The following is a 20,704-nucleotide window of genomic DNA, read 5'->3' as shown; positions in this document are numbered from 1 at the left end:
CATTTATAAAATCACACATCTTCGCTCCTCTTCCAAATAACTGCTTGTTCCTCACATCCCATTCACACCATAATTCAGCTTTGTCTCCCCCATAACTTTTCCGGATGCCTTCAAATATGCTATGATTACACCACTCCACAAAAAAAAAAAAGAGCCTTAACTGGACCCCTACCTGCCATTCCAATTATTGTCCCTCTCCCTCCTTCCTTTCACATGCAAGCTACTTTGAACATGCTGTTTACCACTGCCGTATTGAATTTCTTTCATCTCAAGCTGTTCTTGATCCACTCCAATATGGCTTTCACACTGTCTATGATTGACAATGGTAAGGGTGTTTTTCTTGTTCTTGCAGTCTTTGACTTTGTTGACCACTGTCTTCTACTAGGCTACAAGAAATTGGTATCACAGGAACAGGTCTTCCTTGCCTCAGTGTACTTTTCGTGCACACTGGAATTTCACCTTTTCTGATTTCTTCTCTCTGCATTGTGGCAGCCACAAAAATTCTTTTCTGGCATCCAAACATTTCAGTCTTTACCTTTCAGGCCACAAATAGCTGCTTCTGTTGATGTTTCTTTTTTTGTTTGTTCAATTTTACTTTAATTTATTGGCTGTCTTTACTTGTGGACAATCTTAAGAATGATTATTTACCTTTGTTATTTTTTCTTTTTCTGAAATTTCTGTGGTCACTCATGATTGCAAAACATTTGATTAAAATAAAATAATTTACAGTATTGTGAATTATTTTTTTATTTGAATTTGCTATACCGTCTTTGCTAACAAGCAGTTCAAAGCAGTGTACAATAATCATAAAAATGGAAATCAGGGAGAAAAGGGAACTACAATAGCAGACAGGAAAGAATATCATAGTCATGCACACAACAATGGAAAAAGACAAAAAAAAAAAGATTACGTGGAGGGAGATGGGGAGGGGGAAGGAGAAGGGACTGGGAAATAAAACAGGGTCTGTCAGCCACAAAAAGCCAAATGCAGTCAGCTAGTGAGAGAGTGGAAGGCTTGTTGAAGGAGCCAAGCCTTAACCAAAGATTTAAATTTTTTCAGAGATAGTTCAGATTGAATGGGAAGGGGCAAAGAATTCCACAGAGCTGAGCCAGTGAAGAAAAAGGCTCATTGCCTAGTGGAATCGAGAGATGCATTTTTGGGGCTGGGAAGAATGAGCCGGTGGCCTTCAAGGAGAGGAGGACACGGGTTGGTGAATAGGGAATAGTGAGGGAAGATAGAGTGGAAGTCCAGTCCTGAAAGCTTTGGAATTGAGCTTGAGTAGTTTAAAAATAATGCACTGCTCTACTGGAAGCCAATGATGTGATTTGAATAAAGGTGAGATGTGATCAGAGCGGCGAGCATGGCAAAGGAATCTTATCGCGGTGTTCTGAAGGTACTGTAGTTTTCTTTTTAAACTGTGAATGATTACAACCTAGGTAGATGTTACAATAGTCCAGCCTAGTAGTAAGCAAAGAGAGAATGAGGACATGCAAGGAATTGTGATCAAAATGTCTCTAGATTGACATAGAGGGGCATAATCGAATGGAGGTGCCCATCTCTAAGGGCACCCATCTCTAAGGATGGCCCCGTAAAGGGGCGTCCCTGACTGTATTATTGAAACAAGATGGGCGCCCATCTTTCGTTTTGATAATATGGTCGGGGATGCCCAAATCTCAACATTTGGATCGACCTTAGAGATGGCCGCCCTTGGTTATCGTTGATAATGGAAACTAAGGACGTCCATCTCAAAAACGGCCAAATCCAAGCCATTTGGTTGTAGGAGGAGCCAGCATTGGTACTGCACTGGCCCCCCTCACATGCCAGGACACCAACCGGGAACCCTAGGGGGCACTGCAGTGGACTTTAGAAATTGCTCCCAGGTGCATAGCTCCCTTACCTTGGGTGCTGAGCCTCCCAACCCCCCCCCCCCCCCAGGTCTGCCTGCCTGAAGTACACTGCACCCACTACAACTGCTCCAGGGACCTAGATACTAATGCGATGGACCTGAGTATGGCATTTGAGTCTGGCATAGAGGCTGGCAAAAAAGTATTTTTAATCTGTTTTTTATGGTGGGAGGGGGTTAATGACCACCGGGGGAGTAAGGGGAGGTCATCCCCGATTCCCTCCGGTGGTCATCTGCTCAGTTCAGGCATCTTTTCACGGCTTGGTCGCAAGAAAAAATGGACCAAGTAAAGTCGGCCAAGGGCTCGTCAGGGATGCCCTTCTTTTTTCCATTATCGGCCGAGGATGCCCATCTCCTAATCACGCCCCAGTCCCGCCTTCGCTACCCTGCCGACATGCCCCCGTGAACTTTGGTCGTCCCCGCGACGGAAAGCCATCGAGGGGGTCAAAAAATCGGCTTTTGATTATGCCGATTTGGGTGGCCTTGCGAGAAGGGTGCCCATCTCCCGATTTGTGTCGAAAGATGGGTGCCCTTCTCCTTTGAAAATAAGCTGGATAGCTGACTAAGAACAAAAAAAACCCCTATTTTGCACAATTGGGAAATTTGAGATTTTTTAACGAAAGAAGTAGTCTTAGTGAAAACAATTTTTTAAAGAATTTTAGACAAGAAACAAAGATTTGAAACTGGATGGTAATATGCTGGAACTTGGGGGATCAGGGTTTCTTAAGGATTAGGAAGACTATGCAGATTTCCAGATGGTTGGGAATTGACCCGAAGAAAAGCTGTTGTTTATAGCAAATAAGATCTGGGGAAGGGAACCCAGGCTAGAGGATGTTAACCAGGTGGATGGGAAGGGATCCAATAAGCAACATGTTGCTTTCAAAGATGCAAGAGTCTTGGAAAGAGACAGTATGGTCTGAGGTTGGAAAGACGACCATGTGAAGATTTCAAGAGAAGAAAGGGGGCTTTGTAGCATAACTGGAGCATCCAGAGATGGGAAAAGAGTAACTGATTGTTGATGGGGGCAGTTGAAAGATGTCTGAGAGGGGGAAAGGATAGTAGAGGGAGGGAGGGTAGCTTTAAGTGGGAGTTCTGCCTATGTCTTACCCATACTCCACCCATGTATGCCCCCTTGCAAATTCATATTATATAAATGAAGTGGGTATTTACAGAATTATGTACCATGCTAAAACTTGCATGTATACGTGCACACACACACATGTATAAATGCTAGCAATCTAAACATTTAAACACGTAACACACACAGAAATATGAGAACCCAGGATACAGAATTACTTCCATCCCCCCTAGTGACAAAGGGATTCATCAAGTTGCATTAAGGCATTAACGTAACTTAAACAGCCCTAACAATGCTTTTCTAAAAATACCACAACGATATTTAAGTCACCCAAGAGGTTAGTTAGCAATGAGATGCAAAATATGCAAATACCCTAAAGTGACTTTTGGTGATATATCGCAACTTGTATTAGTGCCCAATAACCATGGTAAAATAACCCCAGCTTTTCGCTTTTTTTTTTCTAACATCTGGGAGCAACGAGCTGCAAAACAGTGACCAGATGCTCCTGGGCCACTAGCTGAGGGTCCCCCCCAGACTTCTGGGCAACCCCAGAGTTGAAGCCCCCCAACCCCCACCTGAAAGGTTGGTGGTCCAGAGTAGAGGTCTGGGGATCTTCTGGGGTCTGAGAGGGCTCTTCAGGCAGGAGCGATGACCAGTCGCTCCTGACCTGTCCAGTGCTGCCTTCAAAATGGTGTCCCTAGCGGTAGTATTATGCTACTATCACTAGAGGGTCATATTCCAAATAAGGAACTATTCCTAACCTGCGGTACCAGGATCCCACAAATTGCTGAATTCCATGGTAAATCAAGGTGCGGTAAAAGGCGAACTTTTACTGCACCTTGATGAATTCCCCCTAAGCGCCATTTGTGCACTATTGTAAAATACTAGCACTTATGCACATGCATGTAACATCTATGCGCATAAGTGCTTTGTGTGATCTCTGCAGCATTCTATAATATGGGTGCCAGATTCCATTATAGAATTCTAGTGGTGTTCCTAGGGGGGCGGACACCCGGGGCGGCGCCCCGCCCCCCGGGTGCAGCGCCCCCCCCCGATGCAGCTCGGACCCCCCCTGGCGAAAGACACCCCCCCGGGGTGCATGCCGCTGGGGGGGGTGCCGCAGCGCGCGCCTGCTGCGAGTTTACTAACTTTGCTCGTTCGCTGCAGCTCCCTCTGCCCCAGAACAGGAAGTAACCTGTTCCGGGGCAGAGGGAGCTGCAGCGAACGAGAGAAGTTAGTGAACTCTCGCAGCAGGCATGCGCCGCGGTACCCCCCCAGCGGCGTGCACCTGGGGCGGACCGCCCCCACTGCCCCCCTTGGTACGCCACTGCAGAATTCACACTCAGTGCACTGCATTCTGGCACCTACATTTTACACTACAGTGCTCATTTTCAAAAGCAGAAGGACGTCTCAAAATGGCAAAAAAAAGTCCATCTGCTGAAAACGTCCAAATCGCGATTTTTGAAAGGCAGAATTTGGATGTCCTACACTGCAGTCCAAATAGCAAGAGGGCATGTTGTGGGCATGTTTAGGGTGGGTCAAGGGAAGGGCCAAATTTAGGACACCCATCAGCGATAATTGAACAGGATGAAACGTCCAAGTTAAAAAAGAAGGGCATCCTAAATTAGACCTTTTTCAATCACATCCAGGTTATACATAGGTGCCCCGATTGAGTAGATGACCACTGGAGGGATTAAGGCATGACCTCTCGTGAATCCCCCAGTGGTTACTGTCCCCTTCTCTCACCCCTGAAAGTGACACCGGAAAGGGAAACTAAGCTCTTTGACATCAGGTACTGTGGGGATTCTGAACACAGCAACAAGCAGGTCTGAAGGGTAGCCTAGTGGCCAGTGCACTGGATTGTAAAACCAGGGGACCCAAGTTCAAATCCTACTTGAACTCTCTTTTTCTTTGACATTTATATTCTGAGCCCTCCAGAACAGAGATATACCAAGACACCTGCAAGCCTGAGGGCTATTGAGGCGGTGCATATACAGGTACAGTAGGTATTTCCCTGTTTCTGGAGGGATCACAATTTAAAAATAACAGAGTTGCAGTGGAATATGAACCTGGGTACCGTGGATTGAAGTCCACTGCACTGACCACTAGGCTGCCCCTCTGCTCTGCAAGAACATCTGTGTGACCATTTTTGTACAAATGCTGCCAGAGAGAAGTCCATGTCCCCATTTTTTTTTGGGGGGGGGGGCATTCATAATTTGGAAGTTTTATTTTGGAAAATTGCTGTTCATTTTGGACGTTGTCACGTAACACGAAACTCCAACATTGTTCCTGTTCGAAAATGGCTGTGAGATAGATGGTTTTTTGGACGTTATGAGCCAGAGATCCCAATTCTGCCTTGGATGTCCTTTCGAAAATGCCCCTCCATGGGGTTAATTCTGTAAAGTGTGCATAAATGTTTAGGCTACTAACATTTATACACATATATGTGCCCATATACATGCAAGAGCTAGTATGGCACATAAGTCTATGTAGTATCTTATTGTCATAATAATTATACATATTGTAGTTATGTTTATTTTGCATTCTATACAACTTTGCAAACCATCATTAACCTGGAGGGAGGGATAGTATATAAGATGGATTATTAAATAAACAAAAAAAATAAATCAATGACCATACTTTGTCTTTAGGCATGCACATGGGTGGAGTTTGGGTGGAGTGTGGGCAGTGTGTACCAGTATGTGTGTGGATTACAAAATGAATAATTTATGTGTGAGCTTGCAAACTATAGGAATAGACTTTTACACCAGCTGATGTAAATGTCCATGCCTGCAACATAGGGTTGCGTTAGGCAACTTACACTAGTGTTTTATAAAGAAAAATAGGTACCTTCTTTCTTTAAAAATACTGTCTATGTAGACACCTACCCATGGTATAAAATTATTCTCTCTGTATGTACATGGCAACAAAGTAATGATAGTAACATAGTAGATGATGGCAGATAAAGACCTGTACGGTCCATCCAGTCTGCCCAACAAAATAAACTCATAGTATAAGGCACTGTTTCACAAGTCCAGTCCTGGAGTACCCCTTGCCAGTCAGGATTTCAGGATGTCCACAATAAATATGCATAAACTTGATTTGCATATACTGCCAATGTTATATGCAAATCTCTTTCATGCATATTCATTATCATGAAAACCTGGCTGGCAAGGGGTACTTCAGGACCAGACTTGGGGAAACACTGGTATAAGGTATGAAACTCTGGTATAAGGTGTGATATGTATACTTGATCTTGATTTCTCCTTGCCATTTTCAGGGCTCAGACTGTAGAAGTCTGCCCGGCACTGGCAGGTATTGACCATGAACTATTCTACCTGCCGAGGATAATATGACCTCTGATGATGAACAGCCAGGGCACAGCCATGACATCCCAGCAGGTGACAAGGCATCCTAGGAGACCTAGCAAGATTCCAGAACCCCCAAAAATAATAAGATTCCAGAATGTTGCTAATATTCTGGAATAACAAGATTCCTGAATAGCAGTAACATTCCATGCTACCAGTCCCAAGGCAAGCAGTGGCTTCCCCCATGTCCATCTCAATAGCAGACTATGGACTTTTTCTCCAAGAACTTGCTCAAACCTTTTTTAAACCAAGATACACTAACCACTGTTATAACATTCTCTGACAATGAGTTCCAGAGCTTAACTATTTGTTGAGTGAAAAACTATTTCCTCCTATTTGTTTTAAAAGTATTTCCATGTAACTTCATTGAGTGTCCCCAGTCATTGTATTTTTTGAAAGCATGAAAAACTGATTCATTTCTACACCACTCAAAATTTGTAGATTTCAATCATATCCCCCCTTCAGCCATCTCTTTTCCAAGCTGAAGAGCCCTAACTTCTTTAGCCTTTTTTTATATGGGAGGAGTTTCATCCCCTTTATTATTTTGTTCGCTCTTCTGGGTATATATGTGTGCAAGCACATACACTAGCCATATAGAATTCATAAATATGTTTGCCCACTTTTAAGAGATTATTACTATTATTACTACAACCTTATAACGCACAAAATACCAAAAGTTCACTGTGAGTAACAGACAAAAGCTGAACAAACATCAGGAATTGCAATATTTTAAACCAAATTATACAATAATTTTAAAAAAATACATCTTTACCACAAATTAGTAAAAATGTTTAAAAAGAAATGTCTTAAGAGCTTTCCTAAACTGAAGATAAACACAAATTCTTAAAAGAAAGGAAGGAAGAGAATTCCAAAACTGTGCAGCCTGATAGGAAAAAGCAGATTGAAAAATACTCTTTGTCTTTTCATGGTAAAATGAGGGAAATTGTAGTAGAAATTGATTTCTTGTAGATTTAGAAATAAAATCACTTAGAAAAACAAGATGAACACCTAAATAAGCAGGAATCAATCCATATAATGCTTGATAGGTCAAATCTTCCCTCCAAAGGCACCCAATGCAAATGGAATAACAAAGGAATAATATGATCATATTTGTCTGCTGCAAAAACAACTTTTGCTGCTGCATTCTGTACTTGTAATTTAGACTTCAGCAACTTTGTGCAGCCAATATAAATAGAGTTTTGTCCAGTTTTGAAAGTATTGAGACCTGAACCAACGATCTAAAGACAGACAACTCAAAAAACTTCTGAATAATTCTTAATGTCTTTAATAACCAAAAAGAATCTTTTACCACCTTATGAACCTGAGTTCCTAAAGATAATTGACTATCCACCTCAAGTTCCAAAATTCTGGAAGAGACATCCAGTTTTATTTAAAAATTATTAACTTGTAACATCATATCAGTCAAAGGTAACAGTGGACCTACCCATAAAAATGTTGTTTTCACTTTATTAAGCTTCAATTTATATGCAGGAACCCATGAATCAACTAAATCTAAACAACCACAAAGAGTAGATCATGTCCTTTGTTGCCAATAGTGAAAGACAATATCATAGTAATGTCATCTGCATATACAAAGGATTAGATCTTTGAATTCTCTGGACTTTTTGCTAATGGTTGCATCAAGATATTAAACAGCGTAAGGGACAATAGGGAGCCCTAAGGGACGCCACAAGTAGCTCTCCAGGGCTCCACCATGTCCCCATGCATTTTCACTAGATATGATCTATCTAGAAAACCTCTGATCCAATACAAAACAGGACCTGAGATACCAAACAAATCTAGCAAAAGAGTATGATCCACCAAATCAAAGGCACTTCTTAAATCAAACTGCGCTATAAATGAAGTCTGTCCTAAACTTAACAGCTTCTGAGCTTAGTAAGTAGAGAAATGGCAGTTTCCCATGCTAAAACCCTTGCAAAAGCCAGATTGTGACTGGTGCACTATTTGAAATTTCTCCAAATAATTAACCAATTGTTCAGTGACCCAACCCTCCAGTTTAACCAATATGTGTTATTGCAGATACATGCTTTTATAGAATAGTGTATCTGGTACATATGCATGTATGTTCAAACATATGTATGGGTATGTTGGTATTCCAAACATTTAAGCCCATACCCCCCTCATTCTATAACTTGGCACCAAAAGACAGTCACAGTCCCCTGGATTCTATACATGGCGCCAAAAATTGCAATCTCAATCTTGAGGGTGCACCCAATTTGTGTGTGCAATTTAATTGAGTAAGAAGCGAATTAGCTGATGGAGCTAACACAGATGTTGCTGACTGGGATGCAGTCCCTGTTGTAGGAGGTACAATCACTGCAGCAGTTCCTTGAGGGAGCCATGTAGTGACCTTGCTAAAGAGCATACCAACAACCCCTCCACTATGCCAACACTCAAAACACCAATACTCAACCCATCACCATCTGCAGCCTCACTACCACAGTTCCCTATGATGTCATCACCTTCCTTGTAACCCCCTCACACATCCTCAGCAACACTACACTGCAGCCACTATTACAGATATTAATTTTTGCTGATTCCATCTAGTGGCTCATTGTTATATCTTACTGTTTTCCTACTTCCTGTTTGTTGTCACCTTAGCCTTCAGTAGTAATACAATAATGTTCCTGTACACAGCTGCATTTATTGTGTCTCTTTTTTAAACTGTGTCTGTGTTCAAGCCTCTAAGACTTGTAGCTTCTAAGTCTTATATCCTGACGTATAACCTCGCTACACCAGTTCACACCTGAAGACTCTATCTCTCTGAAAGTCCTTTATTTGAATAACAAAATGCTTACTCACAGTCAACTGTAGATCAGAGGTTCTGCCCCAATGGCAAAGAGTCTCCGTGATTCTGAAAACACCATTAGCTCAGAGCTGGTTGAATGGAGTACAAAATCTTTTTTAATAAGATATATTCAAGGTAAAAACTAAGTACTCTAACAGCTTGTAACGCAGGAAAGGGTTCTGTACTGTCTAACAAATGGAGCCTAGCTCAGACTAAAGGGAACAGAAAAAGGGCACACTCTGACCCAGAGAGCAGGGAAAACCACAAATGGGAACAAACCCTGCCAAGTAGAAACAGCATAACCAATCATAAAACAGCTCTATGTAGACAGGCTAGTGAAGTCACGTTGCCTGATAACTACACCCCCCACAATGCAACGCTCATGTGACTCTGCAGTGAGAATGACAGAAAAAGTGTCACACCCAGCCCAGAGCCACTTTCAGGGAAAGGCTGTCAGAGGACAGAACAGTCTGGGTGTCTTTATTTTTAACTCTGAAACATGGTGCCACAAATTTCTGAACCTATGCTGTTTTGCTACCTATAGCCGAGTTTCCTGAATGTGGTGGGTAGCAGAACTGTGAGTGCACATCAAGGCTTGAAGTGATATTGATTGGCCTCAGAATACAAACTCTATTCCTTTGATTCAGAAGCACAAAAGCATTACAGCATCGTGGCGGCTGCTAACAACATTCCACCCCCACAGAACATGAAGGTCACTGGTGACTAAAAGCGGCAATTGAGAGCAGAATGTGAAGACTCTCTAGCATGAGAATTATATGAGAAGCTCCCTGAAGTGCAGGCAGCTATGCTGAGGAGGTTGATAGGTGCTGAATGCTGCCATGTTTATAAGAACAATTTGAGCTTCACAGAGGAGCAGAGGCGGGATACCAAAATTATCTTAGATGCATTAGAAGCCTATTTCAAACCCATGAAAAATATTATATGTGAAATATATATGTTTAGCAGCTGCGAACAAGGGGCAGCTGAATCCATTGACAACTTTGTTGCACGTTTCTTTGAGAAAGAAAGCAGTGACATGGTCCACTGAAAGATGAATTTATTCAGGATAAAATAATTCCTGGCATTGCCAATTAGTGCATGCATTGTCATCTCTTAAGAGAAAGTCACTTGACTCTAAATACAACTATTGAAATATGTCATATTGGCCAGTCGAGGAAAACAAACAAGCAGATCAATAAAACATCAAAAGATTTTATTAGTGATACTATATACCAGAAAAATGCTCGACACAGGCCGTGTTTCGCCCAAAGGGGCTGCGTCAGGGGCTAAAATAGACAAACACATAAAATTACAAATATGTAATAACTAATAAGAAAGGCTCGTTTCTGTTTTAAAGGAAACGGGCGCTAGAAAGGTTTTCCTCGGAGTGTGTATGTTTGAGAGAGTGTGAATGTGCGAGTGTGTGTGTGTGACAGAGAAAGAGTGAGACTGGGTGCGAGTGTGTGTGTGAGAATAAGAGTATGTGCCAGGGTCCCCCCTCTCTCCCAGTTCCAGGGTCGTCATCCCCGGTATGTCTCCCATTTGCAGGGGTGTCCCCCCTCCCTCCCTTCCTTCCTTCCTCCCAGTTGCAGGGTCCCTCCTCCTCCCATCCTCCCTTTTTCCCAGTTGCAGGGTCCCCCCTCACATCCCTTCCTCCTTTTTTCCCAGTTGCAGGGTCCCCCCTCCCCCCTCTCCCAGTTGCAGGGTCTGTGTGTCTCCCCCCTCCTTTTGTCCAGTGGAAACAGCTGTAAAAACGGCAATGAGAATCAGCTCCTAGGTTTCCTTTTTTTTTTTTTGAGTGCATAGGAATGACGGCTGCTTTGGGGAGTGGAATCAGAGATTAACCAATGAGCTTCCATGCTTACCATAGACTTGCTTTGTTCACTTCCACTCCTGTCTATTGAACGTTCTGCAGCATGTCATAGCAGCCAATTAGTGGCACTTCAGGAATGACATCACTTTTATCTACTCCACTTTCCTTTTCCACGGTTCCAGGCAGCCTCAGAACGTTGGAGATGAGAATTATTATATAGGATATAAAAAGATTGTAAAAACATAATATGTCATGCAAAATTAAAATAAAATAATGTAATATAAACATAGATAATATCATATCTATCCAGCATCCTGTTTCCAACAATGGCCAATCCAGGTCACAAGTACCTGCCAAGATCCCAAAATAGTACAATACATTTTATTCTGCTTATCCTAGATATAAGCAGTGGATTTTCCCCAAGTCATTTTAATAATGGCTTATGGACTTTTCTTTTAGGAAACTATCCAAACCTTTTTAAAACCCCACTAAGCTAACTGCTTTTACTACACTCTTGGCAACAAATTCCAGAGTTTAATTGCATGTTGAGTGAAGAAATATTTTCTCCAATTTGTTTTAAGCTTACTACTTTGTAGCTTCATTGTGTGCCCCCTAGTTCCAGTATTTTTGGAAAAAGTGAACAAGTGATTCAAGTCTACCCATTCCATCCCACTCATTATTTTATAGACCTCTATCATATCTCCCCTCAGCTGTCTCTTCTCCAAGCTGAAGAACCCTAGCCACTTTAGCCTCTTCTACTAGGAAAATCATTCCATCCTCTTTATAATTTTCATCGCCCTTCTCTGTACCTTTTCTAATTCCACTGTATCTTTTTTGAGATGCGGTGACCAGAATTGAACACAATATTTGATACAAAGGCATTATAATCATTTTCATTTTCGGTTCCTTTCCTAATAATACCTAACATTCTATTTATTTATTTATTTATGGCATTTATATCCCACATTATTCCCACCCACGGGCAGGCTCAATGTGGCGTACAATAGACTATTAAATAACAATATTACAAAATACAGTAATTAGAGGCGTAATAGGGAAAGAGGAACAGCAGGAGGGAGCGGGAGAGAGGGGAAGGTGACAAGTTGTCGCTGTGGCAGCCGAGGTTCAGAAGGATGAGGCACCAGGAGGGCTCACGGCATATGCTTTACCGAAAAGGAAGGTCTTGAGCCGCTTCTTAAAGGTCGGGTGATCAGTGGTGAATTTGACCACTTGGGGCAACCCATTCCAGAATTGAGTGCTAAGATAAGAAAAAGAGGAAGCATATACAGTCTTATACTTTAGGCCACTGAAAACTGGATAGTGGAGATTGAGATACGAGTGAGCTGACTTGCAGGAGTTCCTGGGTGGCAAGTTAATGAGAGCATCCATGTAAACAGGAGCATCTCCATAGATGATTTTGTGCACCAATGCACAGATCTTGAAAACGATACGGTCCTTCACAGCCAGTGCAACCTCTCATTTAGTCGACTTGAATTTTCAAATCTTGATTTACCGAAGATGAGTTGAGCTGCCTTGCTCTGAGCAGTTTGCTGTTTTTTTAGTAACATGGATGTGCATCCCCTGTAGATACTGTTGCAGTAATCGAGACGACTTATAACTAGGGACTGAACTAGGCTGCGGAAAACCTCTCTAGGGAAATAAGGCTGGATACGCTTAAGCTTCCAAAGTGAGAAGAACATTTGCTTGACCACAGAGTTCACATGCTGCTCCAATGTCAAAGATCTATCAATTATGACTCCCAAGATTTTTAGGAACTCCGAAATAGGCAGGACGAGCTCAAGAGTGATTAGTGTAGGAGGCCTAAGTTTGTTAAAGCGAGAGGAGAGGACCAAGCAATGTGTTTTCTCTGCGTTGATTTTGAATCAAAACAAGTTGGCCCAGTCTAACATGGTGCTAAAGCCTTGTCGGATCTTACTAGTTATTTCATTTGGGTCTTTCTCAAAAGGGATGAAGATAGTGATGTCATCTGCACAGATAAATGGGTTAAGTCCCAGTTGGGAAAGAGCCGCAGCCAAGGGAATCAACATCATATTGAAGAGGGTTGGTGATAGTGGGGAACCCTGTGGCACTCCACAGTCTGCTTTCCAGTGAGGTGATGAGGTAGAATTGGCATGGTAAGTTCTTGACGTAAGAAAGCCACTAAGCCAGGCCAGTACGTTTCCACAGGCACCGAAATAATCTAGGAGCCGCAGCAGGATGCCATGGTGCACCATGTCGAAGGCACTAGACATGTCAAACTGTAAGAGCAAAATACTTTCCCCTACTGATATTTCCCTCCTGAAGTTGGACAGAAGAGTGACGAGGACAGTCTCAGTACTGTGGAGTGGCCAGAAACCCGATTGCGAGGAATGCAGAATATTGAACTTGTCCAAGTGCTCACCAAGTTGTTTATTCACTAAGCTCTCCATGAGTTTCACGAAAAGGGGGATGGAAGCTATTGGCCGGTAGTTGGAAAGATCACTACTCTTTTTCTTGGTATCTTTGGGCACTGGGGTTAGTAAGGTGTTACCATAATTTACAGAGAACTTGCCATTGCTTAGCATATAGTTGAGATGCTGCGTCAGGTCATCCAGGAAACAGGCAGGGGCGCATTGGAGTAAATAATTGGGGCACACATCCAGCCTGCAATACTTCCTGACAAATCTACGGAGCTCAAGCTTGACAGAATGTACAGATAGGGATGAAAAGCTGGAGAACAGACGGTCTACTGGTTGCTCGGCAGGCCCCGGATCCAAGCCACTAATAAAATCACTGATGCTGGGATTGTTCAACAGAAGGGAGCACTGCAGCTTGATGATTTTGTCTTGGAAAAATTTGGCTAAATCTGCGGCTGGAGGAGTGCCTTCACCTGCTGTGGTAAGCATAGTGGTATCCATTAATTTGTGTACAAAAAAGAAGAGCTTTTTGGCATCTTTGTAATCCGGGCCAATCTTGGTTTTGAAGTAATTTTTTTTCACCTGCCTAATTGCATAATTATACTGTCTGTGAGACTGTTTCCATGCAGTAAGATGTGGAGTATCCTGGTGCTTTCTCCACGCCCTTTCGAGCCTTCTGGTTTTGGTTTTGAGAGTTCTAAGGTCATCATTAAACCATGGGGGAGCGAGTTTCCTTTTTGTTGAGCACACTTTGAGTGGAGCTATGGTGTCTAAGGTATTTCTACAACGGTTGTCCCAATTGAGGAAGAAGCTATCTGAGTTGACTGGGTCTGGCCAGGCAGACTCATAAACAGACTGCCAGAATGCCGCTGGGTCGATATGCCCTCTTGTCGTGTATGACGTAATGGGGATGCATGTGCTGCGGTCCTTTTATTTGCCACGAAATTGAACAATTGAGCTTGATGTGATCAGACCAAGGGACAGCTGACCACAAGGCTTTGGTGATGCACAATCTAACGTGATTTACCGATTTGAGGGAGAGGAGGTCTAAGGTGTGTCCTTTTGAGTGGGTAGCCTGAGTATTCCAGAAGGTAAAGTCCCAAGAGCTGAGGAAATCTAAACAGTCACGCGTGTCTGCTGAGGAATAGCGTTCAAGGTGCAGATTGATGTCTCCCAGGACAAGTACATTGGGACTGGACAGGCATGCATTTGAAATAAAATTTGCAAAAATAGGCTGTGCTCTGCTTCAGTTGCTGGGTGGCCAGTATAGTAGGACACAAGTCAGGTGACCAAACAAGGTTTTGTTATGGATTCTTACTGAGGCAATCTCAAGTTGCGGCGTAATGGAGTCAGCAATGGGTTCTATGATGAAGGTGGAACGATAGATGAGCGCAATACCACCACCTCTCCTCCCAGGATGGGGCCAGTGCACAAGCTTATAGCCTGTGGGGCATAAATCAAGCAGGATGGGATCAGTTTGGTGTTGGGCCCAAGTTTCTGTAATGAAGACCAGGTCAAGGCATTCCAGCATGATCCAATCAGTAAGGATTGAGGCTTTTTTGATTATGGATCTAGCATTTGCATAACCCACGAGGACAGAGCGAGAGGAAGGGCATCGGGACTGAAATTGGGGAATGTGCAAAAGTTGACGTTCTGTGGCTGGTGTGGCACGTAGGCTGGAAGGACGGCTTGGTAGTCTGCAGGAGATGTGGAGGATGGGAATGAAATTGCTTTCTGAAGGAGAAATGGAAGAGGAGAAAGAGAGTAGCGAAACAAAAAGACAAGCAAAGAAAGACATAAATATGTTGTGAAGGAGAGGACCTGGGGGTAGATAAGATGGAAGTGGAAGAGGAAGAAGGGAGGCGGCTCACGAGCAGACGTAGGCAAAACAGAGCCTTGCCTCCATTCCATCCCCAGAGCGCGAAAGAAGTAGTAATGCCCCCTAGAAAAGGGTGGAGAGAAAAGGACTACATTACCCAGCATCCCCCGAGAGAGAGCAGAGAAAGGTTTGTGACCCCTGTAAAATGGAGGAGAGGAAGAGACTATATTTCCCAGCAACCTCGGGGCAAAGCCTGGTACAGAGATTACCTTCCCCAGCAGGAACAGGGGGAGAACTCTAACAAGGAAAGGGTGGTGCCCCTGCAGGGTAATCAAGGGAAAGAGGAACAGTTGCAAAGTGGGTGGGACGGGGAGCCCATGGAGTATCAAGAAGCTGGGCAGAGAGAAAGAGAAGAGAGGGAGGAAGAGCCTATGGACCTCTCAGCCTGGGCTCACTCCTTAGGTAACAAAATAAGAGAGCAGGTAACCTCATGGTATGGTAACTGGGCTAAGAGAGGAAAGAGGAAAGGTCATGTGGGAGAATGGGTCAGTGCTTAGAGAGAGTGACCCAGATGGGTGGGGCCTTTTCATTTTCCAGAGCTCAGGCTGTGATTGAACTGTGAGTTTAAAGAGTTCTGGTTGAAGAGGGATGAGAGATTTTCTCAGAGTGGGCTGAGCCCCAGCAGGAGGAAAGTGGAGGGTGAACTGTGGCTAAAAAGCCTAAAAGAAGCTGAAGGGGTTTGAGCTGTGTGCTGAAGCCTCAAGAACTGTGTTTGGTTTTTTTTTTGGAACTGCTTGCAGTGTTTTGCCCCCTCCCAAGGGAGAGAAAGGGAGGGGGGGGGGGGGAGAAAGAAGACCCAGGGCTATAAAACTGTCTGAAAGGAACCCAGCTGGGTGCGGGAAGCCTGGGAGTTAAAAGTTGTTTTTTTTTCTTGCTGTGGTTGTACCCCTGAGAGGAGCAACAGGGGGAATTGGGAGGTTTTTTTTTCGCTTCAAGTATTTTGTCTTTTTGAACTGCTGGACTGTTGGATCCCAAGCAAAATAAAGAACTTGTTAGGTTTGCTTTGAAGTTGATTTCTTTGAGCCCTGCCCTGTGGACTACAGTGAACCAGGAGGTGGAGTAGCAAGGGTGAAGGGGTGATCCCGAGGACCTTCAGGCGGAAGGGAGGATCATTTACAATGTCCATATTGGAAGCAGAAGAGAAGGTGTCACGATGAGCTGTCTTCGGCGTCACACTAGGCAATCCAGGTTCCACAGGCACCACGAAGTACCCCACACAGCTGAAGAGAATTATATGACACCGTTGAGAGCTGTACGTCCCTGTCCGGCTCGCAGAAAGACTCCAGAACGTTGCAAAAGTAGGGCCCTAAGCTGCACACACTGAGCAGAGGGTTTCAACATATCATCAATGATGATACCTAGATCCCTTTCCTAGTCAGTGTCTCCTAATGTGGAACCTTGCATTACATAGCTATAGTTTGGGTTCCTCTTTCCCACATGCATCACTTTTCACTTCCTCACATTAAACATCATCTGCCATTTGGATGCCCAGTCTCCCAGTCTTGTAAGGCCCTGTTGTAATTTTTCACAATCCTGCAAATGACACAGGAAACAAAGACAAAACAAAAAATGTGTTTTTGCCTGCCATCCTCTAATATTTATACACTATGTTTACTGTTAGCCCATATATTTAATGATATCACTCAACAGCATGTAACTACACATACTTTTATCCATGTAAAAAGACAATTTTCAAACACGACGTACAGACATACCTTGTGTTTGAAAATCTGCTAAGTTTGATGGGGTGAAAAAGTGCCTATGTAGTTTTGTAGTTACGGCAGATATCATGTTGAAATTTTTTCTCCCATAAGTAATAAGAATAAACATTATCAATTCCTTTTTTGAATTAATATAGCTTTTCAAAGAAGCAATGCATGTTAGAGATAACTAAAGAATTCATTTCAATCATTTTGTTGAAATATATTCCTAAATAGCTAATTATAATTAGACACATAATAAAGTGTTCCCATGCTACATTTCCTCCTTCAGTGCCAAATGAGATCATCCATGATAAATGATATGGAATATTGAACAATTATATCTTGTTTAACTTGACATAATGTTGTCCTTTTTATAATACTGTTTCATTATGTAGATTTTTGTGAACCAATTATACTTGAAATAGAAGCATTTCAATGCTTTTGTAAAAAATGGGGGTAAAATTCAGCCACGATGGTCACTGTTTGATGTAAATGCCATCTGCAACAGCTATTTTATACCTGGATATTCAGCTCCAGTGTCTGGATACCAGTTGGTTCAAAATATACAGGTATAACTTGGGTGCTAGGATTTTCCAGATTCTGGTGATATTCAGACCAGTACCAGACCAGACAGTTAATCAGTTAGTGGACTGAAAATCACCGTTGACCAAGTAAATGGAAACTCTACCCAGGCTCCACACAACTTCCCTGGTATAGTGCTGAGGTGGTCTGTCCAGATTTTAGTGACATTATCAAGACAATGTTGTTGAAATTCTGGGTAAGGACCCAGTGGGCAGGACTTCTAGATAGGAGCTGCTCTTTTCCACAGAGGTCACACTTGAGTCCCACTGAATATTGGCTCCGTTATTTCTTTAACTGCACTGACATCTACTTAGCTTGACAAATCTTGGAAAGATTACTTTCTTGGAATTCAGTTCATTATGCTAAATTCAATTAATTATATTGGTGGGTGAAATTTTGGAGTCAAGATTTTGGAGAAGAAAACCACAGAAAATATAAGTACAAAAATACTGTATAATATGATAACCACTTCTGATAGCATGCCAAACCATTGTCAGCCCTCATGCAGGGGCTGGATAGTGTGGAAGGCCTCGAGGACAGTGTGGAGACATCCAGTCTGACAAAGGCAACAACTTTGACAACATCAATTTTTGTTGTTGTATTTACATGGACATCTGGTCATCATGTTCCAGTCAATCTGGCACCAAGACTTGGGGGAGGGTATAAAACCCCCTACATTGAAGGTGTTTCCAGCTGGTTGGCTAGCGAACTGTTATCTGACAGACCACAGAGATGGCGGCCATCAGCTAGCTCTAAGCCTGCCACAGGATGAAGGCTCATTAATCTGTGGCATCACTTGCCTGATGCTGCCTGAGTTACTGAGGTCCTGGTCCATCCTTATTAGTTCCTGACCTACCTGCAGATCCAGTGTTTGTGTATGGTATCATCTGTCAGGTTGATCTGCTATTGCTCAGTGCCTGGAAGTGCTTGGGGGTTAGATATCCTAAAAATTTCAGGATTAGGGTAAGAGTGCGCAATCTTAGTTCCCTCGACAGGTACTTAAGACCCTTTAACATCATTCTGAGTGATTTTGCATAATTCATTGTCTCTACCTTTATTATTATTATTTTCTGCCAGTACTATACAATAAACAGCTTTACCTTTTTATAATAACACCTGAGCCTTGTCCGTTACTCTCAGTATAAGAGTAAATATAAGTATAATTTTGGACAGTTTGAAATAAGGATCACAAGTAAGAGGTGTGTTTGCAATATATATATAATCCAGACTGCTGAATACAAAATACCATCCTTTGTTTGTTTATACTTATCACTCTCTGCCAGGCTTGTACAAAGTCCTGGTAATATGTGATTTGTCCCCACAATGCGTTTGAATGCATATTTTATAAAATATGTGTGTAACTCTGTCCCTACTCTGCCCAGACTATGCACCCAGGAATGCCTATGAGCAAATCATATAAAAGTATGGATGTACTTACTTTTGTGTGCATGTGTCATGCAGTTTTATAAAAGTCTGTTGCCGCATTAAAACAGCTTCACCCGCAAAAAGGTCCGGATTCAATAAATAATGCCGAAAATTAGGCACAGAGAAAAACTGACACTTAGCACTGTTCTGTAAAGGGCATTCCAGGGTGAGCGCTCTTTAGAAAAATTGCACGTAATGCCAATTCCTGTGCCCAGCTTTGGGCACGAGGACTTATGCTAGCTGAAACTTGGTGTAATTCCTGGTGCCCAATTTGGACACGCATCTCCAGTATTCTATAATACTATGTGCAAATTCGCTCAAGCTCCTCACATGGCCATGCCCCCTTTTGAGTTGCACACTGTGGGATTTGGGTGTCTAGTATTATAGAATAGTGCGCAGCTAGATGTGCATATAAATGCTAATTGGTGCCAATTAACATCAAAATTGATTGGCTCCTTAACCAATTAAGTTGCGCACACATCTCAGGATGACATGTATATTTGGGTGCCGAGCAGGGCTGCCAAGAGACTGAGCCAGGCCCGGGGCAGGGCCGCCACCACCCCCTCGCCCGCCTGCCTGACTGAATTACATATACCTTGGCTGGCGGGGATCCCAAGGCCCAGCCAGCAGAAGTCTTCCTCCAGGCCCTGTTGTTCTTTCCTCTGCCGGCAGCCACATTGCCTGCCCCTGTGACTGCTTTTCTCTCAGGTCCTGCATGCTTGGTTTCAAAACTGAGCATGTGCAGCCTGAGGGCCTAGCAGCTGATTGGCAGGCAATGCAAGGGGGGCCCAGCGCTAGAGTTTTCTCTCTCCTGCTCTCCTGTCAGGACGCGATAGCCCAGGTGCCGTCAGGAGCAGGAGAGAGAGAGAGAGAGAGAGACCCTGGCATTGGGACCCCCTTGGAGGCTCAGGCCCGGGGAATTTTGCCCCCCTTGCCCCCCCTCTTGGCAGCCCTGGAATCCAGGGGAAAGTGCTTTATAAAATTACTCCCTTAATATAGCTAAAAGCCATTTTAGTATGATCTGCATATTAATTCAGCTCCAAGCACTCTTTCAAAGTTATAACTTGTATTTAACTTTTCTACTTTCTCTCCAGCATTCATGATAGTAAAATAATATTAGAAGTATATAACATAAAGGGAATTGTAACTGAATGTCATACAACACTTTTTAAAGTTCCATAAAGCATAAGTTGATGTCATTGTGAAGCATGAGAGACCATCTCTGACCATCTACGTTACTGGTGACCAATAAATTGAACAGAAAGATGAATGGTAACCAAAATGAGAAAGGAAATGATGAAGGTTTATCTTGGAACAAAATACCTCTGTGATTTTGATGAATCACTTGGTTCCATATATGTGGCTAACACAAATTTAAAAAGATTGGCTACAAATGCATACCACACTTATCACAAAATAAGTGATCATGATAAATGCACCACAATGTTCTTGGCAAGTGTAAAACCAGATACAATGACTTTGCTGCTCCAAAGGTGTAGAATGCCATTATAATGACAGATAAATGAGACCTAGAAATGGGCATAATGTTAAATTTTCCATTATTCTGTATCTGACTTGTACATTTTTATAATAGCACTTTAGAAAGGCAGCTTTTATTAGAAATAGCTCAATCCAAAATCTGGAATCTATAATCTGAAATTTATGATCATGACACCAGTGATTTGATATTTATTGTATTGCTTGATTGGGTAACGTGATTGGAATTAGAGATCACGATCTGTATTGGA

Source organism: Microcaecilia unicolor, chromosome 5 (assembly GCF_901765095.1).
Source record: "Microcaecilia unicolor chromosome 5, aMicUni1.1, whole genome shotgun sequence".
In the NCBI taxonomy this organism is placed as follows: domain Eukaryota; kingdom Metazoa; phylum Chordata; class Amphibia; order Gymnophiona; family Siphonopidae; genus Microcaecilia; species Microcaecilia unicolor.
Note: the sequence above shows the minus strand (reverse complement) of the source record.